The sequence below is a fragment of the Carica papaya genome, chromosome 2 (assembly GCF_054855325.1).
Source record: "Carica papaya isolate Zhongbai chromosome 2, ASM5485532v1, whole genome shotgun sequence".
Lineage (NCBI taxonomy): Eukaryota > Viridiplantae > Streptophyta > Magnoliopsida > Brassicales > Caricaceae > Carica > Carica papaya.
The window spans coordinates 16,672,572-16,694,986 of record NC_142310.1 but is presented as its reverse complement, the minus strand read 5'-3'; the positions used below and the strand labels follow the sequence as shown (position 1 = coordinate 16,694,986).

The 22,415-nt window shown below is 32.4% G+C and overlaps 1 long non-coding RNA gene across 1 annotated transcript; it reads right to left on the bottom strand.

Moving 5' to 3' along the window:
- Nucleotides 1-8,288: 8,288 nt before the first annotated feature.
- Nucleotides 8,289-22,097, bottom strand: LOC148268814 (uncharacterized). The gene is made up of 2 exons (XR_015817048.1): nt 21,240-22,097; nt 8,289-8,604 (listed from the first exon to the last, which is right to left on the bottom strand). It is a non-coding gene; the product is annotated as an uncharacterized LOC148268814 (long non-coding RNA).
- Nucleotides 22,098-22,415: the final 318 nt, after the last annotated feature.

Sequence of the window (22,415 nt, the reverse complement as noted above, 5' to 3'; positions counted from 1 at the left end):
AGTAATATCTGACATCGATATACTTTGTTTATTCATGGTACATCTAGTTCTTGATGAGATGTATGACACTTTGATTGTCACAAAATACTATTAAAATTTTTTTGTATTAAACTAAGATCACTCACTAAGCCCTGTAGCCAAATAGCCTCTTTTACTATTTTTATTAGAGCTATATATTCAGCCTTTGTGGTAGACAAGGCTATTGTAGCTTGTAACATTGCCTTCTAGCTAATTACACTTCTATATAGAGTAAACATATAACCTATCAGAGATCTCCTCCTATCCAAATCTGCTGCATAGTCTGAATCCACATAACCTACAACTGAGTCACTCATCTTGCCTTTGTCAAATATCAAACCTACATCTACTATACCTTTTAAATATTTTAGAATCCATTTCATTAGTTACTAATGTTATTTCTTAAAATATGTCATGTATTTACTCACTACACTAACTACATGTGAAATATCAGGACGAGTACAAACTATGACATACATGATGTTATCTACAGCACTCGAGTATAGAATATTAGACGTATGTTCCATGTCTTCATCTGTCTTCGATGATATGTGTGCAAAAAATTTGAAGTGGATACTAAATGAAATAGTTACAAACTTTGCATTACTCATATTGAAACATTGTAATACTTTCTTAATATATCATTGCTGAGACAAAAAAAGATTTCCAACACTTTTATCCCAAGTAATCTCCATTCCTAGTATCTTCCTTGTAATACCCAAATCTTTTCAAACTTTTCACCCAACTACTTTTTAGAGTATCAATATATGATATAGTTTTAGAAGCAATAAATATGTCATCTACATATAATAGCAAATAAATAGAAAAATCCTCTAAGAATCTCTTATGATACACGTAAATGTCATAGGCACTACGAATGAAACTATTTTATTTCATGAATGTATCAAATCTCTTGTACCCTTGTCTAGGCAACTGTTTCAAATCATACAAAAATTTCTTAAGTACATAAACATATTTTTTCATACCTGGAATGACTAATCCCTTAGGTTAATTCATATAGATATGCTCCTCCAATTCACCATGTAGAAAGACAATTTTTATATCTAATTGCTCCAGCTCTAAATCATGAAGAGCAACCATAGTAAGTAAGACCCTAATGGGACTGTATTTCACAAATGGGTAAAACACTTCATTGAAGTCAATCCTTTTTTGTTGAGTAAAACCTTTAGCTACTAATTGGGCCTTGTATCGAGGCACTTTTGCCTTCAAAATGGATTGTTTTTTTCTTAAAAATCCATTTATAACCTACTACTTTCTGTCTCTTTAGCAATGACACAAACTCCCAAATCTGATTCTTGTGAAATGACTCAATTTCTTCACCTATAGCACCAATTCATTAATCTGCATTTGAACCAGAAATAACTTCATTATAACTTCCAAGTTTCTATAAAACAACTGTCTCTACAACTGATAAGGTAAAAAAAAAATTCATACCTCTGTAGTGGTCTAATTGTCTTCTCCCTCTATCTATTGTAATGCTATAAGATTGTTGTTGCTCTGTTGTACTACCTTGTACTCTTTTAGACTGAGCTGTTATAGTCTCAACCTCTACCTCTACTTGTTATCTCCCATCGAAATCTGATTCTACTACTGCATTCTCTTTTTGATCTAGTGAAGCAAACTCAATAAATATTACATCTCTGCTGATAATTAACGCTATAGACTTTGAATTATTACACCACAAGCTATAACATTTCACTCCAAATGCCTACCCTAGAAATATGCATTTCTTTGTCATCGACTAAAGTTTACCATATCTCATATGAGCATAAGCAGGACAACCAAATACCTTCAATTAGGAGTAATCAACCAGTGAACCAGACTATACCTCAAAAGAAGTTTTGCACTCAATAGTTGTGGATGGAGTTCTATTAATTAAGAAATAAATGATGTTCACAGCTTCTACCCAAAATTCTTATCCCAAACCTAAATGAGACAACATGCATTGTGCTATATCACAAAGTATTATATTCATGCGTTCTACAATATCATTATGTTGTGGTGAACCAACATAAGTGTGGTGTCTCACTATGCCTTCTTTATTGTAAAAAAAAATGTTAAATTCATGATTGTAAAATTACAACCCATTGTCATTTCTAAGATACTTGATCTTTCTTTCTGCCTGCTTCTCAATTATGGTTTTCCATTTGAGAAAAGTTAAAAATGAATATTCTTTATACTTTAAAAAAAATACCCAAACTATCCAAGAATAATCATCAATTAGAGTCAAAAAATACCTAGTATCATTTTTGGAGGGAGTTCTGTATGGACCTCATAAGTCAGAATCGATATAGTTCAACTTATCATTGGTCTTGTACATTACCTGCTTATTGAACTTCACTCTGGTCTACTTTCCAAACACACAATATTCTAAAAAATTCATGGCTTCTTCTATATAACCATTCAATAAATTTTATCTGTTCAACATAAATAGCCCTTGTCACTCATATGACCAAGGCACAAATGCTATAACTTAGTTTGATTTTGATCACTATTCTCTGATGTTACAACAGCTTCCCATGAAACTGTATTATCCTAAAGAGTATATAATCTAGATTCTAAATAGTCTTTCATGAATACCATTGAGTCTTTGCACACTTTAAGAATATCATTCTCTGCATGAAATGTTTACCTTGAGAATCCAAAATAGAAAGAGAAATCAAGTTTCTTTTTATCTAAGAAACATGCCAACATTCGATAGTTCTTATAACTCCATTAAATATTCTTAATATGATATTACCAATTCTATCTACAGTCAATGGACTATTATTATCCATGTACACAGTACCATTCTTCTGTTTATATGTAGCAAACCAATGGTTATGTGGACACATATGGAATATAGCACCAGTATCAAGAATCTAAGAATTCTTTTCATGATCAAAACTCACAAATAAGAGTTTTTTAGTACTATTACTAACACTATCCTTAGAATTGTTAAAGTCGACTAAATTAACAGTGTTTTCTTACTTCTTTCCCTTTTTCTCTCTCAACTTGGGATAATCTTTCTTAAAGTGACCCAGTTCCCTGTAGTCAAAACAGTTTCCCTTCTTAGCTCTAGATTTTAATCTACGCCTTGACTTATTCATTCTTTGTGTTCTTTCCCTATTCATTGAACTCTATTACTCTGTTTTATACTATGAAAAGTTCTTTTTCAACTCATTTGATTTTAATATTTTACTAGCATCGACTAGTGAAATACTATCTCTCTTATAGGAGAGTGTTAATAAATGTTTCATATAATGGTGGTAGTAAACACAATATAAATAAGGTTTGATATCTATATTATTTAGGTCCATAATAATAGAATTAAATTCATCAAGATGTTATTGAATGGTCTCACATTTACTTGTTCTTAGATTGTATAGCATTTGCTTCAAATAAAAGTGGTTCATAAGCGATTTTGCAGAGTATAATTCTTCTAATTTCTTCCATGTAGCTGAAGGAGAAATTTCTCCAGTAATTTTTTGCAGATCATTATCAGTTACACTCATGAAAAGTGCATATAAGACTCTATCTTGCAGATATGTCTTTTTTATCTCTCTCATATCATCTAAGAATCTTTCTCCAATTGTATTCCACAAACCTTGTAGTATCAGGGACAATCTTATTATAATTTTTCATAGGCTGAAGCTCTTTTTATCATTAAATTTTTTTTTCTTATACTTTGTGGATGTCATCACGAATCTCTAAATTGTGCACTAAAAATAAACAAAGAGAAATAACACTATCAAAAAATAAAAAAACCACTCACCGCAATGTACCATTGTGCAAAAACTACCACCATGCACAACCACTAGACCCTCATGCATTGCCACATACGCGACTGCCAGAATTGTCATGCGCCACCACCGAACACCACCTCCCATCGTGATCTGGCCCAAAAACACCATAAAAGCTCGCGACTTGTTAGTTTCAGCACATATCTGATGAAAATCGCACCAGAAAATGCCAAATTTTGCCTTCGCGCAAAACCAGCAACTGCGAGCCTTCTTCTTCTCTAGCATGTGTTTCTCTTTCTAGTTTCACAAATTCAATGTTTCTTCTCTCCCAGCTGCAGCATTGAGAACCAGTAGCTCCTTTCAAGCATATCTGAGTCTGGCCTGCTTCTCTGCTATGCAAATCTGGATCATCCAGATCTAGACGAACACACCTTCTTCTATTTTTTGATCGCCTATCGTAGCTTCACATCTGGTTTCAAATCGAACGCGGGAACGATTGATCTTCCGACTGCATTGTATGAGTAACATCTTTTATTTGACAGTCCCATGCACGAAGTTGTTTCTTCCTCTTTAGGCCGCGCCATCCGTCTCCTCTAAATATTTCAACTTCTTCAAGCTGCATTGGGCACCTATAAATCATATATGTTTTGATTTTTGCTCTCTCTCTCTCTAATATAGTTTTCTCTCTCTAACCTGCATCAAACTCGAGCTATAATACCACTTCTTAGGAAAATTAATCCATAAACTGCGCACAATTAAAATAAAGTAAAAGCAAAAAAAAAACACAAAATTTAACATAATTCAAAAATGTGCCTACATCCACAGACAAGATTAATAAGAAAATTTTCTACTATGATAATTTTAGAGAGTACATGACTAGTACTAGTAAGCTAATATATTGAGAACTATTAGTTTTTTTTTCTCACAGAACTCTTCATAATATACACAAAATAATCTACATGATAATTACAAAAATATCTTCATGATCAAATATGATATCCCCATAATTTAAGCCACAGCAATAGTAACAAATGCAAAGACATGATATTTAACTTTAGATGAAGATCAAGAGACAGTATGTTGTTTCTTTGTCTTCGAAAAAGTAAGGCATTATTAAGAAATATACAAAATCCAAATAAATTTATGGGAACCAATGTAGGAAGCTTAATCAAAGTCACTAAATGTCTTTAGTTGTAAGCAATTTTGTAAAGGCTAAAACAAATCATGACCAGGGGTTCCCTTCAAATATCGCAAGACTCAATGTGTCGCTTGTAAATGAATTTAAGTTGGTGTATCTAAGAATTGAGAGAGTTATTGAACAAGAGAATTTTTATCCGGCCTTATATTAGTTAGAATAAAAGTTCAACTATCAACTTCCTATAAGAAGTAGAATCCACCGGAGGAGAAGCATTATATTTTGTCAATAGAGTAAGAGAGACCATATGAGTTGATGTTGGCTTGTAAAAACCAATATCATTCAAGAGATCTAAAGTGTACTTCCTCTGACAAATTTAATACCTTCAAGAAATCGAACAATCTCAACCCCTAAAATAAACTCCAACTCACCAAGATCTTTAATACGAAATGCATCATTCGCAACACAATAAGAGCAATGACACTATTACCAAAAGACTTCAAAAATAATAAAGAGTCAAAATGTGCATGAATGGACCCTTGACTTTTTAATGCAGCAATAAGCTTAAATTTCTATTGTTTACGAGCTTATTTTAAGCCATATAAACTTTTCTTCAATTTACAAACTTGATTATCCTGAGTAACTTGAAAACTAGGGGGAAGAGTCATATATACCTCTTCACTCAAGTCCTCATGTAAAAATCCATTATTAAAGTCTAAATGGTAGTTATCTTATGCAACAAAAAATAATGTATTTAGATAATTAACTACAGATTGTTGAGTATAATCTTTAGAAACTAATTTTATATCACTCCATAGGGCCATTAACTTTCCTTTTTATTTTGAAAACTCATCTGCAACCAATGGGAGTCTTGTTATGGGGTAAAGTGACAAAATCCCATGTCTGATTCTCTTTTAAAACATCTATCTCAGATTTCATTGCCTCTTACCAATATGGAAACTTAATAGCTTGGTTATAACTTTTAGGTTATATATCTTGTGATATGGCAAATATATATGGCTTATGAGAAATATCAATGTCATTGTAAGAAATAACTTTAGAAATACAATATGGCACAAATAAATTAAAATGAGTATGAGGTTTATGATCATCCATTAAGTAGTCATGCATATGAGATTGATTCTCCCTAGATCTAATTGATCTTCTAAGTGTTATATTAAAATGTTGACGTTCAGGATGCAAAGAAATGTTAAGTTCAGTAGTAGGTTAAACATATGTAAGAACAAGCAATGAAACATAATTATTAGTAGGCAAAGGATAACGAATATTACCGAAACTAATTGGATCTTGAGAGCAACCTTGAATTAAACCATCTTGATGTCCAGCAGATCAAGTGTCACTATTGTAATCTATCACAAAATCATCAAAGTTGAGAAAGACAAAAGTGTCTGATGACTGATGAGTATAAGAAGAAAAAGGAAAGACATACTCAATGAATTCAATATCATGGGAAACAAATATTTTATGCGAATCTATGTTATACATTATGTATTCTTTGATGTGTGAAGGAGGCTCAAGAAAAATACACTTAGACACCTTGGAATCCAATTTAGATTTTTTGGGTGCTAAGTTAGAAGCATAATATAAGCATCCAAAAACCTTAAGATGCTTGTAGTGAGGAGCACAATTATAAAGAAGTTCAAATGGAGTTTTATTATTAATGACAGAAAAAAGTATACGATTAATTAAATAAACCGCAATGTAATACACAATAAACCTAAAATTTCATGGGCAGATTCATTTGCTTCTCTTTGATGAAAATTTTATTTTCCCAGAATGTATCCTAATTTTTGGCATAATTCTTCTTCTGATGATCAATTCAACCTCTGATTAAAAAGATATGCCTTGGTTGTATTTCATCTCTTCAACAAGTTTAGTAATGAATATAACGACCCTATTATTCTGACAGATGAAAGAACCTATGATTAATTTTTCAAGAAATTTCTAAATGAAATCTTTTAATTTCTTCTTTTACTATGTTTAATTCTCTATATTTCTCTATCCGTAAAGTACATTGAATGTATAGATTAGCTTAGAATTGCAAGGAATGTGCAACATTTAAAATGTGCTGATGTTTTCTTTCTACAATACCCTTATGATGAGATGTATATGAGCATGAAAGTTGATTTTTTTTCTTTATATGAATATAATTAAGGCATATTGAATTCTTTCTCATTGTCTATCTGCACACATATGATTTTTACACTAAACTGTTTTTCCACAAGTGTAGAAAAATCAATCATTATCTTCCTTGCTTCCCCTTTACTCTTCATAAAATGCAACAATGTATACTTACTCAAGTTATCAACAATTTTGAGAAAATAATGGTGACTATAGAAAGAAGCAATGGTGCTAGATGCTACTCAACTTAACAACTATTTTAATCAAATACACAATTTTTATTTTTTAATGTGATAATATTTTCTACGATTATTTCTACTAAACACCTAATAACTTCTTAACTCTATGGATCAATTATTATAATAATATTTTTATAACTCATTAGAAAAACTATAATCATGTTAAATGCATTCGAAGTGACAAAGAATGATGACCTGAGTAGCATCGGGCAAAGGGATGACATATGTTTATGGGACAAATATAATATAATAATTATCTTTCCTTTATATGCTCTTTGTACATGATAGTTTTCATACAACTACCTCTTTTATTAAAATACATAGAAAATAGCGAATATAATATAATAATTATCAAAATACTTACTTTTTCTTAAGAAAAATATCTTTTAGCAAATAACAACAAGTTCTTCTTTCTTATATAACTTTTTCATTTTTAAAATTTTAATTTTTAATTTTTAACATTCAATACATATATATATATATATATATTTCTCTATATGGATATCAAGGAAAATATTACATTTATATCATACTAACGTTATTGATTTATATAATTTATGGAAATACAATCGAAATTTACTTTTTTTTTCAACAGTAAAATTAGTAAGAGATTTTCTTTTTCTAATAAAATTCTATTTTTCCATTCTCAGTAAATATGTAATGTAACTTAATTTTCTAATGTAAATTAAAATTTTATTTGATGTTAGTTTAAATTTATCTTATTTTATTTTCTAGTGCTGTTGCGTCTTATTATTTTATATATATTTAGAGTGAATTCAGTTATTTTATATCTATATTAATATAACATATATTATATTTATATGTACATTATATTTATATACGAAGTAAATGTAAATTTTACTTTAAGAAAATTCACTTAATATTAACACACCATGACAATAAATTATACAAAGTTGAAATTTATAAAGATAAGAAATTCACCCTAAATGCAATCACCAAACTTTTAAAGCGAAAAAATTATACATTTTCTTAATATAAAAATCAACCAAGTAGGAAAGAAAAGTGAGTGAGATGTAAATATGTACATTAGTTAGGTCAATTATTTTCCCTAACGACCTACCTTCTCTGTTGAGAAATGAGCAATACAACACGTTTAGAACCTAATAAATTTGTGCAGTATTATGTTAAAATTTATGAATTAACAATACATCCCTTGTATGAAGTTACAAATAATGAGATTTACAAAAATCTTTAAATTACATCACGTTTATATTTTGATATGCTTTACAACAAAACATCTAAAATCATTAAAAGATTCTTCAGAGTCTTCTTCTGATCTTAAACTTACTCTTAATCTTGAACCAATCTGCAGTAAGAGGGGTGTGAATTGGGGTGAGCTTCATAAATTCATTAAGAATAGGGTAATGTTCAAAACATAGATATGCAAAATACACTAAACAACAATCATAACCATCATAACCATCATAACTATCATCATTTTCATTATCCATGTAAATTTTCATACAGATACTGACATCACAAATCCAAATTCCATGCCCTCTTTCATGTGATCACATTACCTTTTACATAATCATAATGAATTTCTTTCATCATTTTCCTAAGTACCACCATAACCCAAATCCAAACTCATACAATATTTTTCAAGGTCACAAACATCATTACATAACAATAGTAAAAAATTACAACCACAATTACATATACAAAATTTTTATTTATTGTAGTATTCTTCTTTTTAGGTCCTTTAATGTTCCATCATGCGATGTCATTTTTACCAGTATCATTGACGGTCCACAAGGATCCAAATGTGATCTTAGACAATTCACAATTAGTTCCAAAGATGCAATCCCATACAAAAGAGGAATCCAATAGAAACGTGGACTCCTGTAGAACAATCACCTGCAGATCCCATCCTAAATAGGAAAGCGATGCCAACATCTTTTTGTTTCATAAGCACAATCAGCTCAAACGAGAAAGTAAATCTTAATTTCCTAAATGCGAACGTCCTAAATAGGAAAATAAAATTATTCTTGACTACTTTCCTAACTGGGATTATTCCAAGGCATGGGCTAAGTTTGTTCGAGTAAGAAGGCTTAAGGCCCAAATGGTGACCCATAGACTAGGAGAAATTACAAGGCAAAATGGGAGACTTATTTTTGGCCCAACTTGAGTAGGTGTCAAGGACCTACTGCCAAGATGGGCCCCAACCCAAGGATGTCGCACCCATAGGCAGCCCACACCCAAGGAAGAAGCCCAGCGTGCACCAAACATGCGAGCAGACAAAAGCCCGTGTGCCTCGCATGTGTTTAATAACCAAGCAGGCACGCACGCACGCAGACATAGTAAACCCGTCCACATGACCCAACAGGTCAGCTTCAGGTCCGCATCTAGCATGTACGTGGCCCTGTCTGCACGCGAGTCCAGCCTGCACGGTCGACCCATCCAACACAACCCGTGTGGGCCCATGACATAACCCGAGTCTCCTACTTATAGTGACCCCCGATTCAGCTGCTGCCCACGTGGCAACCTCTTATGTGAGTCCTTTTTTTTTCTTCTTCTTTTTTCCATAAGGAATCTTTTAAATTGCATAATTTCCATATGGTTTATCCAAATTTCATATGAGATAATTTTGTAATTATTTTATTAGTATATTTTATTATTTTTAATATAAATATATCCCTTATGATTAATTAATTAACTTTTTTTGGAACAGGATTGGGATAGATCATTAATTTATTATTTATTTTAGGATATAATTTTATCTTTTAAGTCTTTGTATTTATTTAAAATTATCATAGAAAAAGCCTATATGAAGGTTTTTGTCTATAGGTTGTAAACACACATTGAGAAGAATAAAATTTTAAGTTTTTACCTTTTTCAAGAAGTAGCTTTATTAATTTCTTTTAGCGTCTTCAAGTTTTTCAAAGTTAGGGAGTTTTCTGAAGTCTTGTTGAGTTGATTAGCTAGGATCGACTTATCGAGTAAGTTTGTAGCGTCTTTCTTTTCCTCATTTTTTATTGCTTTTTTTTGTTTATGCATACCATTTATGTGGGTGTATTCTTAATTAGGAGGATTAATTAGACGGTTAAGTCTCTACATTCCATGCACTATAAAGGTTACAAGAGTTGATTCAATCCTCTTTATACCCTCCCGTGTCATCTGGTATTAGAGGTTAAACTCCTAGTAACTTACTATCTTTATTGTTTAACATTATTGTTCATAAATCAGCATTGAAAATTTATTTTGATTGTTAATTCATTTGCATCTTGCTTGAATTCATATTATTTGTCTGATTCAAGTAATTTCATGTTTCTTTTATTAGTAAAAAAAAAAATTACAAAATTAAAATTCAAAAATATCTCAGTTACACCCTATAAGGCAATTGGCACACTGTTGCATTCTGTGCATGACAAAAGCATAGTAACCGCCTATTAGATTGACGGAAAACCTTAGAAGAGTTAAAGAAGAGTAAGTCATCTACTAAGTGTGAGTGAAAAGTTTTGTTTTTATTTTGTTGCAAAAAGTAAAGGGAAGAATAGCCACTTTATGAAAATTATTTACTTCACATTTATTTCTTTCGTCGTGCATTTCCATTGTTTTAGCCATCACAAAAATTTCTTTGTGTACCTAAATTTGAGCTTTAGAGTCACTCGAGTCTTTTAAAATCCTTTGTCGTGTCATGGAGACTCACATGTAAGTCTCGAGTAAGAAGATTAGAGTTCGAACGCTCAACTCGTTGGAAGAAGCATGAGTGTTGAGGGATTGTGAGGTTAAACACGAGTAAATGTGAAAGAGATATTTTCTTGACTAACCTTTACCTTGCATGAACTTCGTTGTAGTTTCACCAAGTGACATACCTCCATTTTGGGAAAGTATCCTTGTCATATGAGGGGTCTTAAACTTACAAGCCTAGGGAGTGGACAACGAGTAAAGGGAGAACATTTTCCACATGCAATGTTTTTTCAATAGCAAAGTATGTGGAATGATCATGGACAGTGGTAACTGTGCTAATATTACAAGCACTCTATTCATGGAAAGGATATGGATAACATATACCAAGCACCTGAATCTTTATCGATTATAGTGGTTGAATGAGTGCAGAGAAATCGAAGTTTCAAGCAAGCCATGGTACCATTCTCCATTGAAAAATATCATGACGAGGTATGTTGTGATATTGTACCTATGCATGCCAATCACTTAATACTTGGGAGATCTCGGCAGTTTGACAGATAGATACAACATAACAGTTGCACTAATCGATATTCATTGCCAAAAGATGCTCTTAATCATCTCCTTATGCCTCTATCACCAAGAAAGGTACATGAAAATCATATCAAGATAAAAAGGTTCATTGATGAATACTTAAGAAGCGCAAAAGAGAGAAAAAGGCCAAAAAAAATTAATGGTCCATTGAGCATTGGAGAAGCTCATATAAAAAGTAAAGATGGTCCATTAAAAGAGATTAAGAGAGAGAAAACAACTGAGTGTTTTGATGAAGGGGGAAGAGTGTTAAAGAATACTAGTTGTGGAAAGGGAGGTCTCGTTGTACTCACCTATAAGATGACCCATTTGAAGCTTGATCATTCTATACCTAGTTGTACTATTCTCTTTTTATAACTAATCACCATGGAACATGGGCTACGGATATTTGATCCAAATCTTGAAGGAATTGTGGTTCAAGTCATGAAGTGCATCAACAACAAAGTAAATGTGTCGGCGATGTATGGTGTATTTTCTAATGTTATCATTAACCTTTTTCATTTTATTAAAGGTCAAGATTCAAGGGGGAATCTTTTTGAAGAAGGGGGGATGATGTGATCCTAGACAATCCACAGTTAATTTTAAAGATGCAATCCTGCATCAAGGATGAACCCCATAAAAATCCAGACTCCTGTAGAAAACTCACCCGTGGGTCGCATCCTAAATAGAAAAGCGATGCTAATATCTTTTTGTTTCATAAACGGGATCAGCTCAAATGAGAAAGTTAATCCTAATTTCATAAATAGGAATGTCTTGAACATAAATGTAAAATTATCCCTCATTACTTTACTAAATAGAATTATTCCAAGTCATGGGTCAAGTTTGTTCAAGCAAGAAGGTTTAAGGCCCAAGTGGTGACCTATGGACTTGAAAAAATTACAAGGCTAGGAGGAAGGCCTATTTATGACCCAACCCAAGAAGGTGCCAAGGACTTATGGCCTAGATAGGCACCGACCCAAGGATGCCCACACCCATGGGCAACCCACACTCGAGGAAACACATGCATATTGCAGCCAGGCCTAACACGCATGCGAAACTAGGATGGGTAGCAGGTCTGCCCGCATGTACACATGCAGACTTAGCAAACCCGTCCGCATGACCCAGCAGGCCAGCCGTGAGTCAGTGTCTAGCACGCATGTAGCCCAGTCCACACGCAGGTCTAGCTCGCATGTCCGAACCATCCAGCACAACCCGTGTGGACCCATGATGCGATGCGCGTCTCTCGCCTAAAGCAACCTGCGACCCAGCTGCTGCCCACGTGTCAAACCCTTGTGAGGGTCCTTTTTTTTTTCTTCCTTTTTCCATAAGGACTCTTTTAAATTACATAATTTTCATATGCTTTTATCCAAATTTCACATTGGATAATTTTCAATTATTTTGTTAATTTACTTTATTATTATTTTAATATAAATCTATCTATTATGATTAATTAATTAATCTCTTTAGAATAGGATTGTGATAGATAATTATTTTATTATTTATTTTAGGATAAAATTTTATCTTTTAAGTCTTTATATTTGTTTAGAACTATCCAGAAAAAAGTTTATATAAAAACTTTTACCCATAAGTTATAAACACACATTGGGAATACTAAAATTTGAAGGTTTTGCTTTCTTCAAGAATTAGTTTGGTAATTTCTTTTAATGTCTTTAAGTTCTTTAAAGATAGATAGTTTTTTAAAGTCTTGTAAAGCCAAGAAGTTGTGATTGACTTGTCAGGTAAGTTTCTTATGTCTTTTTTTTCTCATTTTTTTTCCCTTTTCTTTGTTTATGCATGTAATTTAGGTGTGGTTAATTAGGCAATTAGGTCTCTATATTGCATACATTATGAAGATTACAGAAGTTGATTCTATCTTCCCGCGTCAGATCCCCTATGCATGTAGATACTCAATATTTTCATAAAAACAACTAGTTATCCTCATACCCCAACCCATATGATCACCACAATCATCAACCATCCTCGTACCCCTTACCTATATGAGGTGTCATAATAATTAGTCGTCCCTATACCCTAGTTTGTATGGGCACCACAGCCACCAGTCATCCTCACATCCCAACCCATATGAGTGCTGATAATCATTGTTCAACCACGTCTGGCTAAGGTCGAATCCACAGTAGGGTTCACCACATATATTCCATGTGAACCCTCCCTCTCTATACCTGCTAAACAGGTTTCCTTGTCTTTTAAGGTCCCTACGTTACTATTTTGTCAATCAAACTTCTTATTTTAATACACATCCATGCACAATTTAAATACTTACATGTTCGAATTCGTAGTAAGTGTACATATTCATATATCAAACTTAGAAAATATATTAGTGAACAATCATATACATAAATATATATATATATCCAACACAAACAATTTACATCGTATTAAGCAAAAACCGAACATATTATGTAAGGAGTAAGCAACCACAATCTATATCTATGCACATTACTTGCATATATTTATCTTGGTATTACTTTACGTAACCATAAACCATCCTAATTATGCATATATATACTTTCTAACAATATATATTACATATAATTACGATTTAACACACATAAACTACTACAAATAGATTAATCATAATCTCATAATATTTATAAATATATAAAACGCAAACACATAGCATACATTCACCTATATAACTCCATACATATAATTTCTCTAAATACAGATGTACCTAAAAACACACTACTTATACTCATAAAAATACATATACATACATTCATACTTCAAATCTGTATATAAAAAACTTATATACCCGCGTAAATACATATGTTATTTTACACATGCACATATACAGATTCAATGCGTACAACTATTTATGCTCATACCAATATATATATATATATATATATATTTTTTCGTACAGTGTGACACTTCTGAACTTTTAATATTAATGTTGTAATTTGTTCGGTTTTATTTTAATTTTTTTTTTAAATTTAGTATTGAAATTTATGTTAGACGTACTTTAAATAGACATTTTTTGCCTAAAAATATGTTTGGAAAATTTTAAAGTCAAAAACAGAAAAAGAATTCAAATGGAAAAATCAAACTCGTGGGAACTGCGTGCCTGCGTGCGGAATAGCCCGCGCGCTCGTACAACACACACATCATCTTATGTATGCAAGCACTGCACGCATGTCTCATCTGCATGCCTTCGCGCTTACGTGCATGTCGCATCACGCTTGTGTGCGTGCGCTAACTTTGTATCATGCCTGCTCGCCGCACACGCGCGTCGATCACGCCTGTGCGCATGTTGCATCACACCTGTGCGCATGTGGCATCACACTTGCATGCCTGCATGCTCGTCACGTCGCATGCGCACACCAATTGTGCATCCCTTTGAAGTGCACGCGACTGCGCTCATTGCATCGCACGCCTGTCACGTGTATGCTGCCTGTCTGTCACACTTGCTGCATGTTGCTGACCTGCTGTCCTGTTGCCTATTGCAGTCGTTTGCGTGTCTCGTCTGCCTATCGCATGTCACGTCGTCGTCTGTAGCTGTGTCACATTGTAGCACCGTCGATCGGTAACCGTCACGTGACATGCACACCGACCGCCATGTGGCACACATGCACACTTTTTTGGGGTTATTTAAAGCCTTCCTCTCTAATCCTCTTCCATTTCTCCACTTCCTTTCTTCCTTTTCATTTGGCCGAGAGTGAGAGAGAAATTAGAGAGAAAAAACTAGAGAGAGAAATAGCTAGAGAGAGGGGGAACCAAAAGAGACCGAGAAAACTTTTTATTTCGTACAATGAGCCTTCTTTTTCTTTTCTCGATTTCATTTCTTCACTAAGATTCCTAAGAACTCATTCTTGGAATTCTTTCTCTTTTTAATTTTTAGAAATTCCTTCTAAAAACTATAGGTTGCCAAACAACCTTCTTTCTCCTTCAAATTCGTAAACAACCTCATGTTTAGAAACCAACAGCTTGGAAGTTTAGGTAAGGGTCTTGGTATTTTCACGTATTCTCTAATTGTATTTTCTAGATATTGAAAACGTTTAAGAATAATGAAATGTATGATTGCTTGGTTGATTTTCTTGCATGAAATGATGTTGTGTTTTAAGGATCGTATATCGCATGATGTTTGATGGGTTTGAATGTTTTATTTTCTTATCGTGTATGGATATGATTTGCATATTGAGTCATGCAAATTGTTTGACTCGATATAAGTTAAAACGACTTTGCATGAACATTCATAGAAGCCATAAATGAATCAAAACATTTGACTATCTAGCTAGGACTGTTGATTGATTTTCATGCTTAGATAGTTTCCTTGAATTGAATATGTTTCTCACTATTTCGTCATGTCATGTCATGCTATTGTTGCTTCAACTTGTTTCTGTTATATTTCTCACTGTTTCTTTATGCCATTGGTTCTATTATGCGTCTCTCTATTCCATTTTTACTATTTATGTTTGGGACTAGTCATTAAATGTTCTTTGATTAATTAAAAGTAAACGTTTTCTTGATCTTTCAAATGAATATGTTCTGCAACAAGGTCAAGAATAAGTTACTAATGATAATGGTAACGACACATCTTAAAAATAAATAACTTTTGAAACTTTAGTAGTGTAGTTAAAATACTATTTCTCTTACTGAGTTTTATAGAACTTACCTCAATCTATTTCCCCCCAAACAATGATGATAGTGAGGAATCGCTCCCCGAGCTACCCCTTGAAGTTTGATTGGATCCATTTACAGATTTGTGGTAGACATTTGAGTACATTTAGATGACTATATTTTGATTAACTATTTTTGTTTACAATGAAAGAAGTGGCTTGAACAACGTTGTGTATATATTTTGTTAGCCATCTTCTTGACCTCAGGTGTATTTAAACATCAAATATTTTCTAAGAGATAATTTTCTTCTGCTGTGTAGATTATTTTGCACTCATATATTTTGTTATAAGACAATCGGGTATCGGGATGTCATACACAGCTTCATATATATCTAGATAAGTATAACCACATATTACATAACCATATATACAGCTACATACGTACACACACCCTAGAATCCTTCTACCTATACATGGAATATTACACGTTAAACAGACAATAGTCTATGTATAACCTCATCTCTACCTACTTATTCTTGTACGACACGGAACTCATACACACCCATTCACATACATATGAAACTTTACAAAACACCTTCCAAAATATAATTGAAAATCATCCATTAAAATTTTAAATTAATTACTTAAAACAATAAATCATTTTATAAAAACATGAAAACTCCGAATGAAGACTAACCCAATTCTTACTTGAAACTTGATCAAAAGATGTATGGATTCTTACTAGATTCGAGTCTACAGTCTTCTCTAATTCTGACTACTATTCGAAAAATTTTCTCGTTTTCAAAACAAAAGTACACGTATTGAGTGACAAATAATAATAATTTATTATTTTATTTCATTTTATTTATTATTATTATTATTATTATTATTACTATTATTATTTTGTTTTTATGAACACAATATAGAGGGAGAACTAATTTACCTTGGACACATGGTCTCCGGTTGTTCTAGTCACCATGCACCACCATCAGAGTGAACATGTGCCATCACGTGCTTGTCACTAGAATTGTCACATGCCACTGCACGCGCCATCGTTAGGATCGCCACGCGCTATCACTACCATCATTGGACCACCATGTGCCACCACCGGACTGCCACTCACCGCTGTAAACTGACCGACAATCTCCACAAAACATGTTACGCACTAAGATCTGGCACGGACATGATGAAATCGTGCCAAAAGACACTCAGATTCGTCTTCTCTGATTAGATCCACCGCTCATCACTCTACTCACCGTCGCGTGTTTCACTGCAGACATATTCATCATTCCTTTCCTCCAAGCACTTAGGGACTGGCTTCACATATCTGACGCCTCTCTCTCCGATTTAAATGGGCATAGGGGTGAAACTGCTTTGTTTGTCCACTTTGTATCGTACTCTTCTGTCGCGATCTGGCTTATGTGGATCATATCCACCGTTAGTCTTCCTTGCCGCCTATCACAACCAAGCCGCACCTTAAGTCTTCTGGTTCTAAATCTATCAATAGCCACCGCTGTCGCTGATCTTATCCCTCTTATTCTTCTTATTCTTTTTCTTCCTTCATTTTTTTATACCGCCTTGCTCCCTCCTTTTTAGGGTTCTTTTTTATTTTGTTTTTGTTTTTTTATTAATATATATATATATATATGTTACCAAAATTTTTATTTTTTATCTCAGATGTCTCGTCCATTTTCGGGATGTTACATACTTTTTTTCTTAAAAAAACTGGTCATCCAAATTTGTACTTACCAGAGGTTTGAAAATTATTATCCATATTGACTTCCCAGTGGCTTATTCAATGGAATGATATAGTTATAATATTTTTTTATCTATTTAAGGGAATATCATCTTAGTTTATGTTGGTCTTTTCAATTCATTAGTGCTTGATATCTCCTAGTAAACACTCGAGTGATTTCCATTACCATTTAACATTATTTGGAAGTACCATGACTTGTTTGGTCATCATTCTAAAGAGTCTTTTAATATACCTCGCATTCTCCATTTCTCACAATGATGACTCCTTAATTACTTAAATAATCCCAACACTATGGTATGTTTACATTTCTCAAAGTTCATATATTTAAGTAAAAATTATTTGTTTTTAAATCTCTAAAAATTACCTTTGAAAATGTTTTAGTATCGAAACTTCTTCTTTTTTACTCAATGGGTTTGGTGCCTGAGCAAATTACTCTTAGTTGAGTCAAATTGTACCTCTTCCCTATTAAAGTTTGAATGATTTCTAAGGCACCTCAGTTCTTTGTTAGATTTTTCTTATTGTCCCTTTAAGTAAGCGCTTATAGAATGTATATTTCTTATTGAAAATTATTAGGATTCTTTAATAGAGAGATCATATAATGGCTCGACTAATAAAGGTTTAGTTGGGTTAATTCAGGTCATCTGAATTTTTCTAATAGTCGTACTATATTTAAAAATTTTACTTTCAGAGAAGTTGATTCATAGTATCATAATCGAAGGTCAATCTTATAGGATATTGGACCTATAATTGTCTTTTTTTTTTTTTCAATCTTCGTTAGTCAGATACAATGAGCATACCTTTATTGATGGTTAGAAAAATTTAAGGTCCTATCCGGATGAGAGAGTAATGAGGTCGAATACTCTTGTATTAGGACCAATCTATAGTAGTAGTAGGGTTGATCACAAGGTTGCTATTATGCTTGATTCACTTATACTAATTTTTTTCTTTTTACTTTAGTACTTGATCAACTTTTCCTAAAGTCCTCTTGAAGGTATATAGTGAGTTATAGAGTTTGTAGTTATTATCAATAATCATTAGGAGTTCCTCAAGTGGAAAGTCATTTAATAGTCTTGCTAGTAGTGAGAAAACTTGTTTTTTATTTTCTTTTTTGAGATTAGGCATTATACTTTTTTGGCTTCCACCATTTTCGTGTGATCATTCATAACTATAGTCTTAGGATGTGAATTTCATGTTTATCCCATCAGCAATTTCTCTTTATCAGTACAAAGCAAAATAAATCACATATGGTGGATTATGGGTTCATACCACACTTCCATTGCGCCACTCTGATGGCATTTATTTTAAGAGTTTATTCTAATATATTTATATCTGATAGCATTTATTTTAAGAGTTTATTCTAATATATTTATATCTTATCAGTTTTATGTTTCTTTTAAGTGCAAGGGAACTTATATTATGGGGTTATCATGTTAATGGCATTTTTCAAACATGGCCCCAAGGTTTTTTTTTTTTTTTTTTTTTTTTTTTAAGAATTTAGTTTAGAAGAAGTAAGCTCTTTTAGGAGAAAGGGTTCTAATTAGATGTATCTTGTCTCATTCAATAGAACGGATCTTTATTCACCAAGAACATGGTTATCCGTACAACCTTTATGGGGACTTTCATAAAAACTAAACAAGTAGGGTATTCATTCTCTCTAAAGAAATCCCATGAAGAGTTTTAGAACCCATCAAAGTCTTAGATGGTTTGACCTCCTTAATTGCTAGATATTAGTTATATTTATTTTAGGGTTTCTAATCTTTCTTAATCCCTAGTAGACTTAGAAATGGTTCTCCCATGACTTATCTAGTTGGGGGGTTTAAAGCTCTTATTGTTTGTCTTGTCGTTGGATATGTTTGACTAGGACTATTACTTACCATCTCAAGTTAGCTTCGGAGTGAGAACCTACATCTTTGATTTTAAAATGTGTCACACTAGTCTTATCTTCTCGAGTTTTCAAAATAATTGATCTTTTCTCATCTCCACATATGTTTTGGAGAGAGTTCGAAAATATTGCATAAGTTGCATTTTTTTTTTAGTTTCCTCGTAGTACTAAACTTCCTAAATTTTTTAAATTTCATGTACAAAGGATGACTTTAAGGAACGTGTGCTCTAATATCTGCTAAATGAGTTTCCTCATCTTTTAAGGTCCCTATGTTACTTTTTTGTCAATCATATTCCTTATTTTAATACACATGCATGCACAATTTAAATACTTACATGTTCAAACTCATAACAAGTGTGCATATTCGTATATTAGATACACTCAAAAAATTTATTAGTAAACAGTCATATACATACATATATATCCAACATACAAAGTTTACATCGTATTAAGCAGACACTGAACATATTACACAAGTAACAAGCAATCATAATCTATATCTACACACATTACTTATATATATTTATCGTGGTACTATTATATTTAACCATAAATGTATTCTAATTATGCATATATATATATGTACTTTCTTACAATATATATTACATATAAGTTATGATTTAACACACATAAACTACTGCAAATATATTAATCATAATCTTATAATATTTATAAATATATAAAACACAAATACATAGCACACATTCACCTATGTAATTGCATACATACAATTTCTCTAAATGCCGATGTATTTAAACACACTATTTATACCCATATAAAATACATACATATACATTTATCTTTAGATCTGCATATAAGCGGCTTCTATACCTACGTAAATACATATATTATTTTACACATCCACACATACATATTCATTTTATACTCATACCAACAAAGATATATATATATATATATATGTCTATATACATTTTGCACAACTTCATAGATATCTAGATATGTATAATTACATATTACATAATCATATATACAACTACATATTTACACACACTCTGGAATCTATTTACCTTTATACATGGAATCTTACACGTTAAACAAATAATAACTTATGTATAACCTCATCTCTACCTACTCATTCACGCACAATATATATGCATCCATATTATTATAGATATATCTTATACAATACCGGAGCTCATATACGCCCATCCACATACATATGAAACTTTGTAAAATACTTTCTATAATAAAATTAAAAATTATCCATCAAATTTTTAAATTAATTATTTAAAATAATAAATTATTTTATAAAAACATGACTCCGAATGAAGACTAACCCAATTCTTACTTGAAATTTGATAAGAAGATGTATAGATTCTTATTGAATTTGAGTCTATGGTCTTCTACAATTTTGACTATTGTTTGAAAAATTTCCTCGTTTTTAAAACAAAAGTACACGTGTTGAAGGATATATAATTATTATTTATTATTTTATTTCATTGTCTTCATTCTATTTATTATTATTATTTTGTTTTTATGAACACAACATGGAGGGAGAATTAATTTACCTTGGACACGCAGTCTCCGGTCGTTGGAGTCACCACGCGCCAGCACTGAAGTCAACACGCACAGTCACGCGCGTGTCATCAGAATCACCACACGCCATTGCATGCGCCATTGCCGGGATCATCACCTGCCATCACTGGGATTGCCACATACAACTACCGGCATTACCGGAACTCTATACGCCACCACCAGACCGCTGCTCGCCGCCACGAACTGACTGACAATCTCCACAGAACACACCGCACACTCAAGTCCAGTATGGTCTTGATGAAATCGTGCCAAAATGCATTCAAATTCGTCTTCTTCGATCATATTCGTCGTTCGTTATTCCACTCACCGCCGCATGTTACACCATAGACAAATCTGTTATTTGTCTCCTCCAGGCGCTCAGGAATGGGCTTCATAGATCCGACGCCTCTCTCTGACTCAGACGCACACGAGGGTGAAGCTACTTTATCTGTCCTCTTCGCACTGCACTCTTCCATTGCGATATGCCTTTACATGGATCAGATCCATTGTGGTTCTTCCTCCTCGCCTATCGCGACCAAGCCGCGCCTCAAGTCTCCTAGTTCCAGATCTATCAATAGCCGGCTGTCGATCTTATCTTTCCTCTTCTTCTTCTTCTTCCTATTCTTTTTTTTTTTTTAATTCTTCTTCTTGTCGCCTTAGTCCCTCATTTTTAGGTTCTTTTTCTTTTTTTTTTTTTTTCTTTATTTATTAATTTATATATATATTTTTTTTTATCAAAAAATTTTAAAATATTTCTGACATCCTGTTAATTTTTTAGATTTACATTTTCAGGTAAAAAAATTTAAAAACTAAAAAAATTAAAATCTCATAATAATAACTAACTAAACGTATTAAATATTGTTCACCAAATAAAATTAAATTGTTCGAACTCTTTTTCTAAAGACTAAATTAATGTTAAATCGAGGTAGGATTCAAATTGAATAAAAATAAATATTGTAAGAGCTAAATTTCTATTTTAATGCAGCGGCCTTTTTGGTGAAAAGAGAAGGTGCATTGGGGTTGGGGGCCCGATGATGTTTATTTGAGTTTTTCTTTTTAAATATGAACAAATTTTTATGTATAATTTTTTTTTTAATCACATTAGATATAATATAGTATTTAACGAAATTTATTAATGTATCAGAAGATGTCATATGTAAACTTTTTCT